Source organism: the organism of the source record quoted next, unplaced genomic scaffold (genome assembly GCF_019419815.1).
Source record: "Pyrus x bretschneideri cultivar Hongxiangsu unplaced genomic scaffold, Pyrus_bretschneideri_v1 Contig16, whole genome shotgun sequence".
Lineage (NCBI taxonomy): Eukaryota > Viridiplantae > Streptophyta > Magnoliopsida > Rosales > Rosaceae > Pyrus > Pyrus x bretschneideri.
Genome location: NW_025999457.1, coordinates 7,879,363 through 7,902,998, shown reverse-complemented (window position 1 = coordinate 7,902,998; position 23,636 = coordinate 7,879,363). Strand labels below are relative to the sequence as shown.

Below are 23,636 nucleotides of genomic sequence, written 5' to 3'. Positions count from 1 at the left end.
AGACAAGTAATTTGATGCAATTTCTGTTGGAACATCACCCTGAAATTGAAGAGGGCTTCTTGTGATTAGTAATTGTAAGTTCACTTAAGGCGAACATCACGCTCTTAAGGGTTGCATGGTTTTTCAAAGGGTTTTCACAAAGCTTAATGAGTATTGCATGTTTATATTTGATCTGAACATCACAGACGGGTTGCATTTTAGATATACGTTTCCACTTGAACATCATGAGGAAGATATGCATTAGGAAAACCTAACCTTCAAAGCATATATGTGGAAATTCATAAGTAGTTGGTGAAATTGCATAGGATTGTTAAGGGGATAGCGGAACCCTAGACTTTTACAAATTGATTTTCTTTAAATTGTTCTCTAGTTAATTTCTTTAATTGTTTTATTCTAAAATTCATTTTTATTATATTAAATTCTAAAATCAACATTTTCCAAACTTTGTTTTCAATAATTAATTAAGAGTTGGTTTTAAACACAAATTACTCATTCAATCTCTGTGGAAGACGATCTTGCTTGAGCCGCTATACTACGACAACCTTGTACTCTTGCAAGTATATTTAAGTGTTTTTATCTCTACTTTGGCAGGTGGTAAAAATCTTATCTTGGTCAATTGTCATCTCTTGTGGAAGTTTGTACTCCAAATTTCTTTGAACTGAGGAAGAGGGGTGTTCGGTTATAAATGGGAGTTGATAGGGCATTGTTAGCTCATTTCCAAGTTCGACTGATACTTGTTGGTCTAGTTCACTCGGCTTAACAAAATGATAAATTGTGTTTAAAATTGATAGAAGAAGTTGCAAATGGTACACAACAATATCTTATAAGTTAGAAGAGATGGTGCATTTGTCTCTGGGAATCGACTATATGTATCCGGTTCTACCAAGATGTATCACACAATAAAGCTTTCTACTACTAGTTGGGTATCACATATTGCTGAATATGTGAGAAGTGTTTAGTTTGTCAACAAGTGCAGAAACCGGCAGGATTATCTCAACCTCTTCCTATTCCTATTTGGAAGGGGGAAGAAATTACTATGGATTTCCTTTACAAACTTACAAGAACAAGAACTAGTCATGATGGCATATGAGTAATTATCGACTCTCTCACGAAATCAGCACGTTTCATTGCTGTATTTGAGAACTACTCTATTGCCAAATTGGCTCAAAAAGTACAAAAACTAATTGATCATTTATTCAATCATATTATGGATGTCCAAGTCGAAGTTCTTAACAGTACTTTGAACATATACTCTCTAATTGGCTTCACCTTTGCCGGTAAAACCTCTGACTGGATTGGACACTGGGACCTAATAGTACTTGCCGTAACAATCTTCTTTAGTGGAGCTCTCCTCATGGGTTTTGCCCCCAACTACGCCTTCCTCATGTTCGGGAGATTCATAGCTGGAGTTGGAGTTGGCTATGCTCTTATGATAACTCCTATCTACACCACCGAGATCTCTCTGACCTCGTTTCATGGCTTCCTCACATCTTTTCCCAAGGTTTGTTTCATTACCATGTTATATTATTATATAATATAATAATTATTTTTGTTATTATCCAAGGTAATATGTTTACGTAAATATAAGCATCTAAGTATTTGAAAAAAGTAATGATTGCGAGAACATATATTTATATCACATTTCTGTATCATCTCATGTGACGCGTGGTGCATACAATTAACATTCAATAAGATAAATTCATTAATTGATGTGGCATTTAAACCATCGCTTGCCACGTTAGAAGGTACAAAAATATGGTAAAAAAATGTGGTATTCTAACAATTTCCTTATAAAAAGACGAGGAGTGCTATTCACCCACCCATTTTTAGCTCCCACATACTCTTGTGAATTTTTGTCCACTGATCTTCTTCAATTCATTCGATCTGACAACCGAAGATTAAGAGAAATCTTTGAGAGGGTAAAAAAGGGTGTATGGATAGCACTACCCAAAAAATAATGCTAGGAAGACAAGATATTTATAGCACATTAGTTTATCATCTCATGTGTGCAAGTGATGTCTACAACCAACATTCAATGAGATGAATTCCATTAATTAATGCACTCCTACATAAAACAGTTATCACGACAAACAAGAAATTGTCGGGTAAATAAGAAATTCGCCGCCTAAAATTATAAATGACGAAAACTTCGTCATCCCAAGTTGGTCGCACAAGGCTCATAAAGAATGGTATTGCGGGATGAAAAACTACGTCGTCGCTTCAAATTAATAAGGGCGAAGACAATTCGTTACATATATCTATGGGCGCAACGAAACTAGACTCGTCGCATGAAGATTAGAGGGACAAAGGGTTCGTTGCATAAAGTTTTAATGGGACAAAGGTATCTTACGTGACGAAGAACGAGGTCGTCCCGTAAAACGAATAGGGACAAAGATTATTCATTGCATAACTATATTTGCGACGAAACAGGACTGTTCGCATAAAGATTAGAGGGACAAAGGATTTCGTGCCGCAAGAACAAATCAATGAAGGGATCCTTCGCCGCATAAAGTTTTAAGAGACAAAGGTTTCTTTATCGTAAGATTTAACTCTATCGTCGCTCTAGTTAATAGCGACGACAAATTATTGCGTCGCGTAAATGATTTTTATTTTTTATTTTTTTAAATTGTTTATAATCTGAATTTCAAAACAAAATAATTTTGTTTGCTTAAATTAAATTAAGAACAGTAATTGATAAAGAAGAATATTAATTTAAAATAAATGTGGAAAATGTTTGTACAAGTGAGGAAATTTTTTGAATGTATGAATATTTATCTTAAAAAAAAACTACAATAAAAAGTCATCAGAGTCAACTCCTACGATTGGTTGTGATGGGTCAAAGGCCTGGAAGGTTGAAGTAGTAGGAGGAGGTGTAGCGGCGGGGATGTTGAAGCCAGACAGCTGAAGTATGGTGATGATTTGATAGGAGCATATTTAGGCAACTTAGTTGGCTTGTTCTTGTGCATTTACGTTGTTATTTCTTAGTTCTTTAAGTCTTTTAAGTTATTTTCGTATGTTTTCAGGTTCTAAGGGCTAAAGGAGCAAAGAAGTGCATTTTGGAGCCTTTTGGAGCACTTTTGGGCTAAGGATGGATAGCTTATGCTTGGAGCCAAAGTGTTGGACGAAATTGAAGGCCTTGTATGCACTTTAGGACATAAAACAAAGGGCCTAGCCCATTTTAACACCATTGCCGTGCATTCCCCTTCCACTCCTTCCAATTACAGCTTTCCCACTTCATCATTCAATCACATGCTTTCCCATTCTATAATGCACCCTACATACATTAATTAGTCACTCTTCATGATGGCAGCCACATTCATCACCAAAGAACCATCCTTTGCCGTGCATTCCCTTTCTAATTCCAGCCATCTTCCACACTTTTCCAACCTAGCCACACCCTTTAATCATTCACCCTAGCTGTCACTCCCATTCTCTCCCATTAATTAATTCATTCATTTTCCATATTTCAGCCAAAAACACATAGCAGCCACTATAAATTCCCATTCAACCGCAAGACACATTCATCACCACTCCAGCCACTCTCTCCATTGCCGTGCCTTCCTCCACCATTCCAGCTACCATACAAACCTTCCTCCATCACTCCACAACCTTGCCGTGCCACCAAACCTCCCTAAATCCATCCCCAACCCAAAATAACATCCAAAACACCCCTAGACCATCTCTGCCGCAGCAAGGAGAAGGAGAAAGAGGACTTTAAAACGTGCAGAAATTCAAGTGGATTTCTTGGGCGTTTTATTTCTCTTTTTGTGAACATGAGAGGCTAAACCCCCTAGTTAGCTAAGGGGTGATTTGAAACCATGATTATATATGTGAAATAAGTTGATTACTTCCAGTTATCGTTGCATAAGTTTTGAATACAATTTGCTTAACCGTTTGATTTAGAACTTATTCTTGTATGTTGATTGAGAGTGCACGCTTAATTTGCATGCTTGAATTTGGTGCTAGGATATAAGTTTGTTTCACCTAATCGTTATGAATTTATATTCACAAGTAGTGAAGGTTGCTAGTCACGATCATGTTAAGTAGATTCCTGGCAAGAGTATCATGCTTTCATAGTTACAAATGCCTTGTCGATGCTTATGATTTCCAAAGAACGTAATGATTCTAACTTGTATCTTTATCATGCTGTTCGTATAGAGAACTTGTTAGGAATAATTTGTTTGCTATGCATATTCATCTAATTCAATGATTCTAGGGAAATCTGAAGGTTAATTTAAGCGGACCTAATTAACTTGGAGTGTCGAGGTTCATAACTTATTGAATTGATAACTGGAAGTTGATTTACGTTGCATATATTTCATGTGTGGAGAAGCACCCCTTAGCTATTCCATCATCCATTGGTCTATCACAATTTGTCTTACAATCTGTCCATTTAATTTAATTTCGTCTAAACACAATCCCCCCATATTTTGTTAGTCGTTACAATCTATCTTATTTTGTGTTTTTAAGTATTTGGAGTCTTGTGGACTTGTTTTGAGTTTTTGTTAAGTGAGTTAAGTGTTTTAAAGGTTAGTTTTATTTATTTGAGTCAGTTTAAAGTGTTTAGCACCCCTAGTTAATCCCCGGTCAGAACGATCCCTACTTACATCATTACTACAATTGTCACAAATAAGGTTTAATTTGTGTGTCAACATAAGTTTCGCATCATGATTTGGGCCATCTTAGACTCTTGGGCAGCAATATGAGCTTGTTGGGTGGCGATGTGGGCAGATTGCATCACAATATGCTTATGTTGGATCGATACCTGCTGCTCGAGTTTTGCTACTTTCTCCGTCAATGATGCGACCTGTCCTGACGTAGACGTGAAAGATAAGGCTTCTATCTCACGATGGCAAACATTTCCCATGCCCTGATACACCTTCCCCGGCCTAGGACCGAGTCTCTAGTTGAGGGTGTCAGTCATGATACGGAGACCCGCATCCTCACCGGGGGGGCACCTCCTCTATCGGGGTGTCAAGGGGAAGTTGGGAAGCCACTTCCTTAAGGAAGTTGTGAGAAAATTGTTATAGTCCACATTACTGCTGTTAGCAAGGTGAACATCTGCCCAATTGCTTTATCGTATGTCGAAACTCCGTTTTCCCATAATTATTTCAGCTCATCAACCAATGGTCGCAAATAAACATCGATATACTTGCTTAGATCCTCAATTATTAACATAGTCATCATCATATATTCTTTCTTTATGCATTTCCAAGGCAGCAAATTGTACGGAATTGCAAAGATTGGCCAAGCGTTGTGGTTTTAGTTTAATATCCGAACAGATTAAACTTGTATGTGGCCAACCCCAATCTTACGTTCCACGACTCTTGCGCAAAATCAAGGTACAAACAATCAAACTCTTTCCATGCCTCACCATCAGTTGGATGCCTCATCAAATCATCATCCACCTGTTCGCCCTTATGCCATGTCAAGTCGCTAGTAGTATGCGTTGACATATACAAACATTAAAGCCTGGGCTTTATTGGAAGATAATGCATAACTTTTTGTGGAATCTTCATCATTCTGTTTTGAGCTGTCATGTTAAACCTCGACTATTTGCATATAGGGCATTTATCTAGCGCTTAATAGTTCAATACACAATTATTTTTTATACGCATGAATTTTTTCATAGCCCAATCCCAAACCATTCAACACCTTTTTTGAAATTTTGTGATCTTTAAACAAACAATTGTCTTTTGGAAGCATCCTCTTGAAAAGGCCCAAAAAAATAATCAAAGCATTGATTGGACACACAAATTTTATTTTTCCATGCATCAGCTCCATAATAGCCATCAATACCGAAAAATCCTCGCAATCGGAGTATAATTCTTATTTGGCAATAGTTCTTGTTTGACACTTTTTAATAGTTTTTCATAATTTTTAAAGGCTCCACTATCCATACTTCGAGGGACGTCATCTCCCCCTTCCTGATCAAAATTGGTCAAGGCGTCTGGAAAAGCATCATCTAGGATATTCATTTGTTTGATTAGATCAACATAAGATTCAACTGCCTCAATTAATGGGGTCACATGTGAAGATGAAGGATATACTAATCGTTCCCCATGATGATTCCAAGTGGTATACGTCTCCATCATACCATGTCGTACTAAATGGTATCAAACATTTTCATAATACTCAACCATTTAATTGTTACAGTTCCTACACAGACACCGGATTAGAGGTGAACCCTGGTTGTGTGCCATTGCGAAATCAATGAACTGATTTATTCCATCCAAGTATTCATTTGCACTTCTATTAGGATTCTGTATCCACTGTCTATCCATATCGCCTATGAAAAAAAAATCACAATGGTTACAAACACTTCAATTATAACATGCCATCTTATGCCTCTAGTAAGGGTCCTATCCCATTTAAGAATGCATGGCTACATGTCGTATTTTATAGCTCGATCAGATTAGATTTCGATGTTGAAAAAATTTGGCAAAATATCCCTGCAATTCTTCAAGTGTGGCACGTATATACCAAATACGTACGTAGCACTCGAAGAACACACAAACATGCTACCAAATTTCTCCTTATCGAAATCTAATCCGTGAACCGCAAACTACAACACGTATTTGTGCATTCCCAAACTACCCAAAAATTGGGACAATTCAAGAATTAACTGGACCGTAGTCATGCTTTCACATCCATAAGCGAAATCTAACAAATTCTCAAATGGGAAACTAAGTTTTCATGAAACGAATGTACGAAGTTAAGTACAAAAAATATTTGCCTACAAATAAATTGTATCACATAAATGCTAAAAAAAAACAAATAAATAAACTACATTTAATGTTAATGAAATAGTTGAAGAAAATATACATCTTAATGCGTTCCTCGCCGATAGTCGTTAAAAAAAACACCTACACACAACAAATTTAATTTTGTTAGTTTCATTGTGTAATTTCAAAAAACAATATTGAAAACAAATTTGCTTACCAATTGATATATAGGTGATGAAGAATGGGAGCACAAGACCAAGTGATAGAGCTAAGGGAGAGGAAAGACAGTGAGATGAAGGAGGAGAGGTAAAGCTGCAATGAATTTGCACCTCTCTGCGTCTACGAAGTTGAATTATATTTCACACTCTTGCATGACGAAGCATTCGTCCCGCAAAATCTATGCATTCAAGTACATTGCACCAAATATGTTCTCTTTTATCGCCTTTTTTACCCACCATGCACGACGAAACATTGTCGCTTAAAACATATGCATTTTGCGCAACAATGGTGTAGCATCACGCAATTCCACTTTGAACGACAAAAAAGTAATTTCATTGCTATTTGTTTTTTTTTTAAATACTTTTTTTCATTTATTACTTTGTTCATTTTAAATCACATAGACACTTAATAAACAAAGTATTAAATTACACCCGAACAAATCTACAAATGTTTAAATTAATTAAAGCATTCATGCATATTTAATTAATATAATCATTTATTACAATAATATTTTATTCAACAAAAACTTTAAAATCGCATATTAAAAAGTAACATTCATAAATAAAAACTTAAAACCCTAATATTATTATATAATTAAACATAAATAAAATTCTATTTTGCTGCTGATGGTTTTGGTATTCGGTTCAATTCTTCCTCACGTTCAACATCAAACTTCCACTCCCGAAAAGATGATTTGAATATGTTGTCAATGCACTTCATGAAATTTAGGTCAATTTGGTTAATATCCAAATCAGGCTTTAACTCATCGACCAAGTGCGTCTTTATCTACTCGGGGACAACTCTCCAAGACTCCTAATCTGCACTACATTTGTCACGCACTAATACCCGCACATCACGCATAAACTTGTTGCACATATCCGACTTCTAAATTCCCATCAATTCTTCATAATTGATTTGGTAATGGCTCCCTCCAAAACTGTATCGGACCACGGGCGCAGCCCTTTTTTTTTCTTGTCTACTAAAAAAATTTATATTCAAAATAATAATGCAAAGTATAAAATGTATAGAAAAACATAATTAATTTAGTGGGTATTACCTTTTTCGAAACTCTCGCCTTCCATCCTCTTCGACAAACGAGCACCCGAGTCCGCCATTGTGCTTAATTTGGAATAAAAATAGAATTGTAATCCGGAAAAAGGTTTGAAAATATGGAACCCGGAACTGGTTATTTATAGGAACCTTGGCCACCTTGCATGTGAAGGAAATATTTGTGAAAACTAGTTCATTTGAGCAACATCTATGCATGCAATTAACAATTAAAAGGCGGAATCATGCTTGTATGCACTCAAAAACAAAACTTTACCCATGAAATTCAAGGCCTAGTAATTGTGGTGAACCAAGACTCAACTCAAGAACAAAGTGAGTTGACAAATAGTATACCTTTGTTGATTCCTCTTTGCATAAGTAAGGGCGAATCACCCAAAAGATAGGGCTTTATTCCTTACTTCTTAGCTCCATGGATTTCTTGGATGAGGATGGTAGAATGGATTCTCCAAGTTCCCAAAATAGGGAACCTCTAAGTCTCCACACCAAGGAGGGATTTGAAGAAGATATGAGTGACCTTGGAGGATGGAAGATTACTAGCTAATCCCCTCCAAAGGGGCTGCCCTCCTAGAGAGAAAAGGGAGAGACTTTTCTTTCCAATTTCCTCAAAAGAGAACCCTAATGAATTTTGGCTATAAAGTTCTTTATATAGTCACTTCACTTAAGTGACTAAAAGAACAAAACCCTATTTTTCATCACATGGCCGGCCTACCATAGGCATTAGGCTATTTGGGCCCTTTTAAATCTGAAGTCATTTAAGTTGTCATACAACTTAAGTTAATGGGCTTGACATTCAAAGCCTATTCGGCCTTGAGGCCCAAAACTAACCCAAAGTCTAAAACGAACTTATTCATTTGATTAATTAACATATTCATTAATCATAGCCATAAACAATTAAACCATTTAATTGTCCTTACTCAACTCCGTTGTTTCTTCAATCTCTACCTTACATGGCGTACGATCCATTAAGTTCCTTTTAGTGAGGCAATGGGCGTTTGTTACTCTTAACGATCGATTCTAAATTGAAACATACTTTCAATTATCCCTTCAGTGATTACTTACCTTTAGAGCTTCCACAAACCATGAGTGACACCTAGCAGTATGTCATGGCTACCCAAGCTAATCAGAAGAGGTGGATAACCTATTCAGTTTAGGATTACAATGCAATACTGTCTTTCTCTAATACAATAACCACATTGTTTGGTTTGATAGTTTATTCATATCTACTATCCAATGTGATTCTTTTACTTATATGATTACCTTGAATGTGATTTGGAACGACTTCCTAAATCTCATTCATACTCTGGCCAGAGATTCTTAATCATATCATAGAGTAATTCTCCCTCAAACGGTTTAAAGGTTAGAGATCCCTTGTTGCGCATTCACTTCCTCCTTGGTTAAGTGACTTAACCCCAACTATGTCGTGGACACCCTCTGATGGGGTGACTTTGACATAGTCAAAGATCAAGGACCTAACCACAAGATAACTATGATTCCTCAAGTTAAAGGATGACTTTGCATTATCCCAACCACGAGTTCTCATGTGAGATGGGTATGAGAACCCTTGTTGATCGTGTTCAGTGGACTCATTCTCTATTGAGCAGCTACATGTTTGTCTTGGTGTCAGTCACACCAATGACACGAGACCAGTCACTCTTCCTAAGAAAAGACATAACACGTACTAATCTTAACGGACTGTCAATGCCCAATTGGCAATCCTATGATCAGGAAGGTTTAGGATATGTATACGAAAGAGAATGGTCTCATGAATCTTTCTTTAGATCATATTCTCGCAATTGCATATTCCTTGGACTTATCATTTAAGCATATAACATTTATATGAGACGGCTTAAAACAATAATCTTTGCCCCTTATATTAAATTAGATTAGTTTAACATGTGAAATGTTTGTAAAGTATCATTATATGATTGGTTTTAGGGCACATTTCCAACAGCGTGACAAAAACTTCGTTGTGCAAAACCCGATTCTCTGATTTAATAGTATTGAATCCTCTAACTCAGAAAAACTGATCATCTGGAGTAAAAATCTTATGCAATAAAAATCTTGCGCGACGAAAGCTTTGTCGCTCAAGACTCTGCCGTCATCGCCCTTTGATTTCACCTTTACGCGACAAATGTTTTGTCGCTCAAAACATGTAGATTTGAATTTTGGCGGTAAATTTAACCGTACTTTTTACGGCTTTTACACGACAAAAATATGCAGGACGAATAAGTATTTCGTCACACATACTTGTTGCGTCGAATATTTCGTCGCGCAAAATGTTTACCGAAGAACAAATACGTAATTGATTATAATTATGAAATTTACGTTAACATAGATCTTTATAATCTATATTTATGTAAATTTCATAATTACAAAGACTTATTCAATTATAATATTTATTCTAAAAATAATAGAAAACTTAAATAAAGTAAATTAACCAATTCAATTATTTAAACAATAAAACATGAACTAAAGGCTAATTAAGTCTAAAAACATAACTTAAAATAAAACCTTAAAAATAAATATTGTCCTCAAAAATATAAATTTAATGTTGTAGGCATAATTTACTGAACGATTATGGAGGCCATAAAGAGAGAGAGACAGGTGCGGCAATAGTAGAGATGAGAGAGATGTGTAATTATGGGTGTGTGTTATTCCACCCCATTGTGCCTTTATTTATAGTAGTAGGGAAGGTTAATTCCTTACACTTTAGGATTACAACATTTAATAGGTAATCAACTCCTAATGGAATATAAGAGATATTTCCATATCTGCTAGGATTTACACAATCATATTCCTAATCTAATAGGACTACAACATTCCCCCTTGAGTGTGTAAATACTTAAGTAAATGGCGCATCAGGTCTTCAGTGATGAAGTAACTACATTTGATGAAGTCATCGGTACAATGAGCAAATGCGAGTCTCAAATCAACAGAAGAATGCATAAAAAAGTAAAATTCACAAAACCTTGCTATGGTAAAACCAAAGGTGGGAGAACACCTATAGGCTAAGGAGAAAAGTGAGAAGTTGCATTAAGTCAAAACTATACGTCTTACTCCCCCTGAGTTTGACATAACTTCCAAATGAGAACTACAAGCATTGCATATGAATAGTTAGGCATACCAATTCCTTGGACAAGCATATGGAAGGTTGACTTTGGCAGTGACGTCGTGTAGAGGTCGACAAGGTTGTCTGGGATCGGCTTGCATGACTTCAATATCTTGATGCTTTGCTGATGTAGATGTAGACGCAATATGTCTTGGCGTTGACTTCGTTGATGTATCATGGCTTGGTCGGGTGGAGACATGCGGCATAATCTTCATAGATCGTTGGTGGGACTCAATGATGAATGAAAACAGCAACTACTTTGAATATGCTCAACAAGAACTCATAACCATGTATTTCTTGTGGCATAATAAAGTAAGGTGAGTCTTGGAACAATTTGAAGGTTTCACAACTAAGGTTATATCATGGACCTCCAAGATATTCCGATATCCTTAATGGTAAAGACATAACCATTTGGGGATTTTGCCTTGTGCGGGTTTGGTAAGTAACATGTGTCAGCATAACAAACAAGGCAAACAACTTTCCAAGGATCAGGACAGTTGGATCTGCTTGAGATGCCTTGGAATTTGCCCTCATAATACCTTCAGGGTACGTCTTTAATACCAATTTAGTGAATGCATGTAAGCGTGGTGCTGCATCTTTACCAAGATCAATAGCAAATGAGATGTCATGTCTAAATACAATGAGCTAAGTACAATGAAGCGCAAAGTTGAACTTTAGATATGGAATTTTGGATTCCGTAACCACTTCAAGGGTCTCATTTGCATATAACGTATGGACGATCAAAGGTATACTCAAAAGTACCACATTCGGGGTATAGTTCGACTGGCAGACCAAAATACCGTCAAAACAATGCTTCAACTCCAGGTCAAGGCATAAATGAGTTTACCTAAGATCCTTCATCTCAAATCCCATCTTTAGGTGCTAGGTAGTTTTCTCAAGCTCTTCCGAAGTCTTAGTGAGATACATGTTAACAACATAAATTGTAACTTTAGCAATTCGGAATAAGACTTCATAGTTTAACATGCAAGGGCATAATTTATATCCCTGACTAATCAAATAATCACTTAGACGGGTATACCACATCCGTTAGATTGTAAGTGAATGCCTCAAACAATTTAAGAGGGTATTCCATGGTTTTGAAACTATTTGAACCAGTCCATGTAATTCTTCAGGAACTTACATGTCAATCTTCGTATCCATATCCCCATGGAGAAATACTAACCATATTTCATAACGTTGCTATCACTCATATGACATTTTGAGAGAAACCTTGCGCCGTAAGACATACATCATATCACACTATTTCATTCATCTCATAATGCTTCCTTTCCCACTTGTAACACAATAGGGTTACCTTGGGCAATGTAGGAACAATAGATCCAAAACACACTATGGTAAGGAATTTGACCTGGATTGTAACTTTAGTTGTCCAATCAGTTCTACATTGTCACTTAATCAATAGAACATGGTTCGATATCGTCGTTTTTCATTTATGTCGGTAACTACAATATAAGTGAAAACATCATCGATGGTAATCTCATTTCAATTCCATTTAGCTCATCTAAACTATTATACTGGATCAAAAACTTCAAGTCTCAGGAGTAATCCAGATTAATCTCATGAGATGGAAATGATTTAGGACAGCGATCGAGTTTAGATTCATTGTTGGGCCATGTCTTCCTCTTACACACCCTCCAGGGATGTTGACTCGACGTCCGTTAAGTACGTTTATCCTTGCAAGCATGTTTGTAGAATACGTCTGGAGCAACATTCTGAAAGCTATAATTCACCACACTTGCTTATCACACTTATGCGGTATGGGGATCAAGATAAGACATAGTGGGCAACGTCCATGCAAATTCGCATCGTTCTCCAGGAAATTTGAAGTTCTTATATCCCCCTAACAGCAGGAAAACTGTCTTATTAAAGTGACAACCTACAAAATGAGCGGTAAAGAGATCACGTGCAAGGGCTCGAAAGAAGCTAGTGTGAAGGAGAATCATGATCGACAAAAGATACACATCCTTCTTTGATGACCCATATTGGTACGTTGTGAAGGCGCAACTTCACACATGGAATGCACACCCAAGTTCGTACCTAGTAACCAACTGTAACGTCATATAAGTTGGGTGGCAATGGGCCTCAAGGCAAACTAACATAACTGCGTACAAGATTGCATAGCCCTAGGAAAAAAACCGAAAACTTGGTACGTTTACCAAAATTCAGCGATCATTTAAATTATGATTTATGATCACTAGGCGAGGCTATTTGGGGTGAATATGGGAATTCGATGTTCAATTATAAACCCAAGATACATGCAATACTTTATCGAAAACCGTCAATGTAAACTCTCGAACGTTATCCAGTCTATTGGACCTTAAGGGGATAAGTAGGGTCGTGAGCCCTTAATCGGCCATAAGGTTTAGCAGCAATGTTTGTGGATAAACATGTGACTAGTTTGTCGATTTATCAACCAAAACCCTAAATATTTATATGGTCCGCATTTTGGTTGGATTAGTCCACATATATTCCCTTAAATCCACTTATGAAAAATGGAGATTTCGTATCTTTGCGATGACTGATATAGAAAATTAATTTTCCTAATGAGCAGGCTTGGCAAAGTGTGCTTGTAGGCACAAGATCCTTACTTCGAGTAAGGAGATGCATCGTAGTATCATTGTTCGACCAAAATGTCCCAAAAGGTCATGCCAAAGCAAGTAAATTACTCAATCACCAGGCTTCAAGCCAGCCACATGTGGTGTATTCCCAATTGGGAGACAACTCATTGGCCCCAAATCAAAGCTTCAGGCTCATTTTTGGAGGAGGTGCAAAGATATTTCACTTTATTTTCTTCAATGGTTTCATTCATGATCATTGTCATCTCGAATATCCTTAAAAAAACTCAACGACAGGGAGAATTTAAGGTCTCTTAAATGGTGATGCAGTACCATTCATACAACGAGGGGTGTGCCAATGCTCTTAATCAGGTTGGATAGACCTAAAGCCGTTGTTAGAGATGTGATTTAGGTGTAAAGTTAGTGTGCGTAGTACGCATTCATCCAGACAACTAACTTTCCCACATTCCTACCTAATCATGTGTTTAATTGAATTGGTCATATGTATTAAGAAACATGCTTCAATTAACTCATATTCGAGGACAATATCAACAAGATTATCCATAAGTAAAACATACACCAAACTTGAATCCAAGAACATAGAAAAATGTTCACAAAGTAAATGTTTTACTAAGTGGATTTTGCCAACAAGGCCATCCATGTCAAAATTCGACTCTTCCAACGGTGTTTGGTGGAGCAAAATTAGTCTCACATATTGATTACTAGAATGGTACTCCTCAACAACATTGGTAGAGGCACGAACATGTGCATAACCAATGATTTTTTCCATCAAGACGGAAGTAGATTCTGCAGGGTTACAGTTGGGGAATACTATCCCTTATTCTTGAAGTTTTAGGTCTTAGGTGCCAAGGATCACGCTTCGGGCATGATGCCACACCTTGGCAGGCCCTAATTCTACCATATGTTTGGGGTAGTAATCAGATCCGAGAATTTGGTAAACTTTTCCTTTCTACATTACTGCTTCAGGGCGAGTTAGAAACATGGAAGGACGAGAAAAGTATTCTCTAGTCAAAATTTGATCGGATTTATAAGCTTCATAATTATAGTCATTCGTGGACGTAATCATGGTTTGCTTTAGGCAATGTCTTTTATGATTAAATAGTTCGTAGAAGTGAGCCATAGAGCCATGGAATCCTCATTCAGAAGGTACTTCTATTTGTAATGCTTTGGGCATAAGTCTTCGAATGAAGATCATGGCAGAGGCTTATTCAACTCTTCCTTGCCATTGTTGGCTTCAATGGTGTCATAACTTCTTGATAGTCAAGTGGAGATTCATGTCTTATACCCCACATAAAGTGGTTTCTATTAAAAGCATCCAAATTAGGGAAATCAAACTTGTGATAATTCGACAATCCATTGAATTGGAAGGAATAAGATTGTGATTGGTGCTATTGGAATGAATCATCCATAAGCATCAAAGTTAGAACATTCAGGTTTTAAGACATGGTTTTCATGAAAAACATCGAGTTTTCATTGGTGTATTGTTTTATGAAAACTTTGGGTATCAAAGGCACTAATTTAGTTTATGAACATTTAGTTCATAAAAGAAAGGTTCCTGGAAGAACACAAAATGCAATATACAACTAAGTGTAGTGGATTTGAGTTGCATCAGAAACTCAAGTATGAGTGGGACTACAAAAGTGAGTCAACGGTTCAAAGAAAAAAAAATAAATTATTGAATGTCCAAAAGCGATCTTCAGGTCAATAATTTTGGATTAATTATCAGATTAATGGACTGCATGTCACTTTTAATTAATTCAATAGATTAGGACCAAATAGGGTAGATCGTAGAAGCAAAAATAATTATAATATTCGGATTAAAAATATTTAAAATGCCAAAAATTAGCATTGGATTCAAAAAGTCATAGCCCAATAACATTGGACTTGGATGTCGTGAGTAGGGCACCAAAAATAAGAGGCGGGCTTTAAAAAAAAAAAAAAAAAAGCCAAAAATGGCTTTGGGCCGAGAAAATGAGGCAGCCCAGCATTGGATTGCTGGCTGCTGCTTTAGAGAAGCTTTTGTAGCCTCAAGTTGCGGGCTGTGCTCGGACAGTTTGCAAAAAAAAAAAAACAAGGGCAGCCCAATAAGGCATGCAAGCTGCAAGCTTGCAGCTAAGATGGGCGGGAAAAGGTTTAGCCCAGCAGCATTAGGCTATTGGCTGTAACCCAAGGCGGGCTGAAACAAAAGGAAACCCACTAGGTTTTGGGTTCTATGCACAGTGAAGTCCAGTGGGTTTTTGGGTGCAACGCTTGGCTTGGCTTCAGGCTAGCTAGGCCCCAACGACTTTTCCCCCCTTTTTTTCTTCTTGTTTTTCAGATTTCTAGGGTTTTCAGAACCCAAAAATTATGCTTCTATTTTATTTAGATTCTTTGACTCACAAATTCCATATAGCAATTTAATTGCATAATGCATGAAATAAATATATATATATATATATTTTTTGAAAAATATATAAACGTATACAATATATATATATATATCGTAAGGAAAATATAAACATAGAGGGGTTCATGCATCATGGCAAATGTTTTTATGCTTCAAGGTCGTTTCAAATATCTTACTTTATTTTAAGCGTACCTGATTGGCAGAAAACAATAAAAGCCTTTGAATTTGTAGAAAATTCTTCTCGGAAAGCTGAAATTGCATCTCAAATACGCTGTATCACGTTCAACACAGAAAAGTTAAATTGAATCAATATCATGTAAATCAATTCAAAATAATAAATTAATCACAAAAAGAATGATTAAAACGTAATACTCCCCTGATTAAAGATCAAACTCTCCTCAGCGCAGCGTCAAGAACGTGTTGATAATGTGTTGTAGGCATAATTTATTGAACAATTATGGAGGTCATAGAGAGAGAGAAAGGTGCAACAATAGTAGAGAGAAAAGAAAGATGTGTAATTGTGGGTGTGTGTTATTCTACCTCATTGTGCCTTTATTTATAGTAGTAGGGAAGGTTAATTCCTTACTCTTAGGAGTACAACATTTAATAGGTAATCAACTCCTAATAGGAATATAAGAGATATTCTCATATCTACTAGGATTTACACAATCATATTCCTAATCTAATAGGACTACAACATTTAAAACTACTCCGATAGTCCTCCATTCCGCTCCACGCCATAACGTCACTGCTTGTAATCCCTTTTCAACACCTCTTCCATCAACTTCATCAACTCTTCGTTTGTATCATCAAGAGTATAGTTACACTGTCACACATATACACAAATAATTATTTACAACATATAAAAAAACAATTTCACAAAATTAATTATTTTCAACATTTGTCACACTTACTAATAGTTGATCCATCACCGCCTTCTACAAGTCCTCGGGCACAAATTTCTAAGAGTGTCACTTAGCAGTAGGACAATTGTTCTGCATTACTAAACTAATTGAATGCTCAAACTCCACATATTGCGTCATGTCATGGGCCCAGGGGGCGTGTTGTTTCTTTCCACCATTCGATTCCAAGTCGTTGCTCTCCTACTCCCCCTATTATCGGCCATCAGATGTACAAAACAATGTGAAAAAAACTGCAAAACAATATGTGCTTATAAAGAACACGTAACACTTTACACGACAAAGCCTTTGTCGTGCATAACCGTTGAGCGACGAAACGTTTGTCGCTCAAAGTATGAAATAAATACGCAATAAATGCCAAGACTTCAACGCCACCAATCATCGCTTTGTGCGACGAAGTCTCGTCCCTCAACGTTATGTGTGACCAAAATTTCATCACGTAATTAAGTGGTAATGCACAATAAATACGGCACCTTAAATGCTAACCGGTTGTTTCATAATGTTTTTATGCGACGAAATCTCGTCCTGCAAAGGTTTTGTCGCGTAAAGCCTTACGCGATTAATTAAAAATATTTATTTTATTTCCTCTTGAAAATAGTTTCTTAACAATGTGACAACCCGTTCCAAATTTTACGTTTTTATTTTATTTTAAAAGCGTGAATTTACGAAATTGCCCTAGAGGCAAGGACTTTGACTTCTGTTGACCATCGTCTAGAGAGACGTATGACTTATTCTTTTAATATATTCTCGTAATACTCGTGGATGTGAACGCATAGGCGAAAGCCGTTTGCGAGTCCGGATTATAACGGTATAGTTATGGACGTTTGAAATTGGTTATTCAAGGTTTAGTGTTAATTAAATTAAATCCCCAATTAGAAATTGGTTATTTAAGGTGAAGCCCAATCAGAAAAATGAGAGAGAAAAAAATAAAAAAATAAAAAAATAAAAAATCCCAGCTTTCCCGTGGATTTTTCCCACTCGCGACCACCCATTTTCCAAGGCCGATTCCGGCGAACTCCGGTGGATTTTTTCGATGCCACCACCACCATCTTGAAGCTCTCATTCCCCTCTACAAAACCCACCCAAAAACCACCTTGATTAACCATGGTAAGAGGCGGTTTGAGGCCACGAAAGTTGACGAAAATCAATGGTGCTCCGGCCACCCTTTTCGATTTTCCGGCAAATCGGCAAAGCGATGGCCGATGCCACCACTTGGGCTTTGTAGCCCATCATCCCAGGAGCAAAACCCAACCAACCTTGACCCCGTTGGACCACGTAGACGACGAATCGACGTCGGGAAGTTTTAGGCACCCGCCGGCTTTGTGGGAAATATTGACCATCTTCCGTCCACTTTTGGACTTCGTGGCAGGGATGAAAGTTGCTCCACTCACTGAGATCTTCATTTCTGTGAAGTTTGAGAATTTTTGGAAATAGTTGGATTTTCCGGCGAGTCGGGGCGGCCGACCGCCACCCGCGGCGGCGCGTGCGGCGGCGCGTGGCCAGTGGGCCGCCAATGCTATTTTTAGGCTATGTCAAATGTCTTGAATTCAGTTTTTTCATTTGAATGACGTAGGTTGATAGTTGGAACCTAAATTCATTACGATACGTTACTTGATAAAAATGTGAATCGATGATCCGACCGTTGGATCGTCACCAAAATTGGATACATTATAATACGTAATATTTAAAGATCATAGGAATTTATGGATCGGGAATCTGACTTACAGATCTTCCTGAATTGGATTTGTAAGTTAGTAAAATAAAATGTTCACGGCCACTTGTTTTAGGCAATTGGCGGAGATCTGACCGTTGGATCATAATGAAATTTTAATATGTTATTCTAGAAACATATTGTGGATCGTTGGGAGTTGCGGATTGGAAATCTGATATGCGGATCTTCCGGGTCAAGTTATAGAGGGTTGTAAACCCTACCGTCGATCTTTGATCGACGGTTGACTTGTGGTCAATGGGTCTCAAACTATTTTAGAATGTCGTTGAGGTTGTGCTTTATGTGAATTACATATTCTACGGATAAGAGTTCTGAGATGTGATTTGATGATTGGTCACAGAGACCAATCATTCAGGATGCCTCGATGCATGCGCTAGAGAATCATAGCGTGGACTCCAGGTGAATGCATCTTTTCCTTTTTATCGTACATATTATTGAGAGTTCTATCGATACTTTTAAATTGATTAGGCATATTACTTTCTTATATAATTATTGTGAATGCTTGAAGTACTATATGAACTACGAATGGCTTGATCCCTGTCTAGGGTACGTAGGCAGTCTAACGAGACATTAGATGCAGCCATAAAATATTTGAGACAAAAGCCTTGCTTGGGAAATTGAGTAATGCGAAGGAAATTGGTAAAGGCAAGTTTTAGTTTTATGAATTAGTTTGTTAAATTAGTGTTAATTGGGTTGTCATGGATAATTATTCCTGAAAATAAGTAGTTGGGAGTAGGGCGTTATTGATTGTACACTTCTCACCGTATTGTTTATAATTGAAAATGCTACGACATGGTTGAGTACTAGATTGCATCATGGTATATCCATATGTATATTACTTGCATATAATTATTGGGAATGCTTTCAAGTGCAAAGGTGAACTCAGGACACCCAGGTAAGTTCAGGTGAGTTTATGGTATTAGTTGAATCGATTGAGTTATAGCATGACTACAGTTATGTGTTAGGCAACTTCGATACTGTCGTACTGGTTGCCATAAGTTCCACATGTTATATTGAGATGCATTGAGAGCTCATAAACCTGCACCCCGGTGTTAGTGCTCCCGCCCGTAGCCAGGGCACAGTCTTTCACGTGATGTTCACCTCCCGCACCTTACGCTCACCTTGGATTCAAGGTAGGTGCACAGTCCTGTCGTACAGACCACTTTAGGTGGTTCCGACTCGTAGGTGACCCGCGATTATTCGCACAGTCTTCACGTGATCGTAGCACTTGAGCGTATTCATTTACACCCAGTCCTGTCGTACAGACCACTTTACGTGGTTCCGACTCGTGTGCAGGTATACTTATTGAGCTATTTGCTAGCCAGGATTGATGAGATATGGATAAGTCGTACAGGTCACTATAGGTGACTCCGACTTATTTGCTAGCTAGGATTGATGAGATATGGATAAGTCGTACAGGTCACTATAGGTGACTCCGACTTATATGCTAGCCAGGATTAATGAGATATGGATAAGTCATACAGGTCACTATAGGTGACTCCGACTTATATGCTAGCCAGGATTGATGAGATATGGATAAATCGTACAGGTCACTATAGGTGACTCCGACTTATATGTTAGCCAGGATTGATGAGATATGGATAAGTCGTACAGGTCACTATAGGTGACTCCGACTTATATGCTAGCCAGGATTAATGAGATATGGATAAGTTGTACATGTCATTTTAGATGACTCTGACTGATATATCACTTTGTATTGATTAAATTCATTTGGCCTACTTATTAATGTATGATAGAGTTGATGGCAAACCGTGGTTTTGGTCATTTATGAGTATGGTTTGGATATATGTATATATGTTGTACTGTCTTATGGAAAACGATACGGGTTTTACATTTAGGGGCATTACTTTTAGAGAGGTAATAACTTTGGGAAGCTTGGTTTTATTGCTTACTCACACCTTCTGTTTGGTGCCCTCCAGGTTTTAGCTGCTGAGTTTGTATCGACAAGAATCTGTGGCGAATCTTAGTATTGATGGATATTTTTGAGGGTATGATTCTTACCCACACTACTGTACCTTACTTATGCTCTGACATCACGTGTGAAATGGGTTCGCTCCTACTCGTAGCGCACTCTGGTACTTAGACACTTTTAGATTCAAATTTATTCACTTTTTATGCACTATCACATTTTATGGCTTCGTCACCTTCCAGGTGTCGGCCAGCACAACTCGATTCAGGGTCCAAGTGGACTTTCTGGGTCGGGGTGTGTCAAACAAAATAATGTCAATACTATAATATTTTGGAAATCTATTCTCGAAACAAAATAAAATAAATATAGTCCATAAAAATTTATGCTTCCAAATTAATAATAATTCAGTGTCATTATTTAATAAACCATAAATAGACTAATAAAAAAAATATTCTAATCGTTCCCTGGTCCAGCCACTCCGTGCCGCTCTGCGTCACGTTCAACACCAAACTTCAACTCCCGAAAATGATACTTAAACACGACGTCGATGCACTTCATCAAATTTGTGTCACTTTTGTCAATGTCCTAATCAAGTTGATATGCAAAAATAAATCAATTATACATATAACTGTTATATTTTATCTAAAGAACTAAATTATTATTTAACTAATTAATAATTTACACGTACTGCTAACGCATCAATCATGACCGTCTTTATCTCCTCGAGGACATCTCTCCAAGACTCCCAATTCACTCCGCATCTGTCATGCTCCAATACCTTGACATTGCCCCTAAACTTGTTCACCATATCCGACTTCTGATATCCTACTAATTCTGTGTAAGTGATTTGGTAGGGGCTCTTAGTTGAAGAAGTGTATCGAATGCATATCGCATCTCTTTTTTTCTTTTTCTTTTTTTCTTGTCTACTAACAAAATAAAAACTTATATTAGTCTACTTAAATATTTCATTAATTAAACAACCAACAAAATTTAGTACGTATTACCTTTCTCATAACCTTCGCTCTGAACTCTCTTTGACGAAGGACCACCAGAGTTCGCCATAGCATACGGAAAAACAAACAAAAATTAGAATAATAATTCGGTGAAAGTCAAGAGTTTTCGGATTGAATTGTGAAGAGACAAAGCGAAACTGGCAATTTATCATGGTGTAAACACCGCATTCAACACTTTGACCAAACAACTGACAGAACCTTTGCACCATGAAAAATTGGTCGCACTTTTTTGGCGCCAAAAACACAAGCATTCGTGCGTTTTTCTACGAACCTTTGCACGATGACGAGTTTTTTTTTTGTCGCTTAAGCGACTTTTGCACGACGAAACATGGCATCGGTCAAGATGTTTGTCCTATTAAATTATTTTCGATGGGTTTGAGCGACGGAATGTTATCTTCGTCATGCTAACCTGTTTTGCATGGCGAGTTTTATGTCATCGCATAAAGTTTGCTCTTGCAAATGGTTTTTTCTACTAGTGATGTGACATGTACACTTCACTTGCCACATTGGATAGTCCACAAATGTCATATAAAAATGTGTTCACCCTAGAATTTTCCTTAAATATTTACTGGGTGGCGCTATGTTTTACAATTCACACACCCTCTGAATTTCGACCGCAAGATCAAATGAACTAAAGAATATCAAAAAATGAAAATTAACAAAAGGTGTGTGGAAACTACTAATGGATGTGTGGATAGCACTACCCTATTTGTTGTTTCGTAAACCTCTCACATGCATGCACGTGGAGTTTATATAAATAGAATTGATCATTTTGAAAATTTGTAGGTGTTTGTTAACGTTGGTATATTACTGGGGTACATATCCAACCTTGCCTTAGCCAAGCTCCCAATCCACTTGAATTGGAGGATCACACTCCGCATCTGTGTAATTCGCTCAGTTTTTCTGGCCCCCGGCGTTTTAGCCATACCAGAGTCGCGACGCTAACTCGTCATGCAAGGGAGACTTAGAGACGCCAAGCAAGTACTAAGTAAGACATCATCTTCAGGAGAAGAATCGTAGCTCAGACTAGACGAGATTAAAGAAGTTGCAGGAATCCCTAAAGACTCAAAGGATAAGGTCGTTCAGGTTTCTAAACGTAGCCAAGGTGAAAGTATATGGAAGGAATTGCTCCTCTGCCACACCTCGGTTATTCACTACATTTTAATAGCTGCCCTTGGTATCCACTTCTTTCAACAATTGTCGGGCATAGATTTTGTGGTTTTGTACAACCCCAAGTTCTTCGAGAAGGCAGGAATCACTTATTACAATGACAAACTACTTGCAACCGTGGCTGTTGGATTTGTCAAGACTATTGCAATCTTGGTGCCAATATTTCAAGTTGATCGGTTTGGATGTCGTATTTTTCTTTTGAGCAGTGTGGGTGGAATGATAGTGTCTTTTATGCTGTTCGGTGTTGGTCTTACGGTCATCGATCAATCCGACAGCAAGGTCCCGTGGGCCGTCATATTGACACCCTGTGCATCACCACGGTACTATTCAACATTGTTTTTTTCTCCATCAGGTTGGGACCCATGACGTGGGTCTACAGCTCTAAGATCTTTCCATTGCAGTTGCGCAAGCGAGGGTGCAGTTTGGGGGTGGTTGTAAATAGGGTGATGAGCGGGGGTCATCTTCATAACTTTTATTTCATTGTATAAAGCCATCACGATTAGTGGGGCCTTCTTTCTTTACGTGAGAATTGTTGCGCTTAGTTGGTTTTTCCTTTATACGTTGCATCCAGAAATGCAGGGTCGATCCCTTGAAGATATGGAGGTCCTGTTTGGTAAATACCACAAGTGGACAGAAGCCAATGCCATGCTTAACAAGGCTAAGCAAGCTGATCATGGTTTTGGTGATGACAAGGCTCAAATCCATTAGGAATAGAAGGGCATTGCTTAATCAATGTTTAATGCAATTTATGATGTTGATCAATTCCTTTA

General features: G+C 37.5%; 1 pseudogene; it reads left to right on the top strand.

Moving 5' to 3' along the window:
• Nucleotides 1-1,207: 1,207 nt before the first annotated feature.
• On the top strand, nt 1,208-23,574 carry LOC103942450 (annotated as a pseudogene).
• Nucleotides 23,575-23,636: the final 62 nt, after the last annotated feature.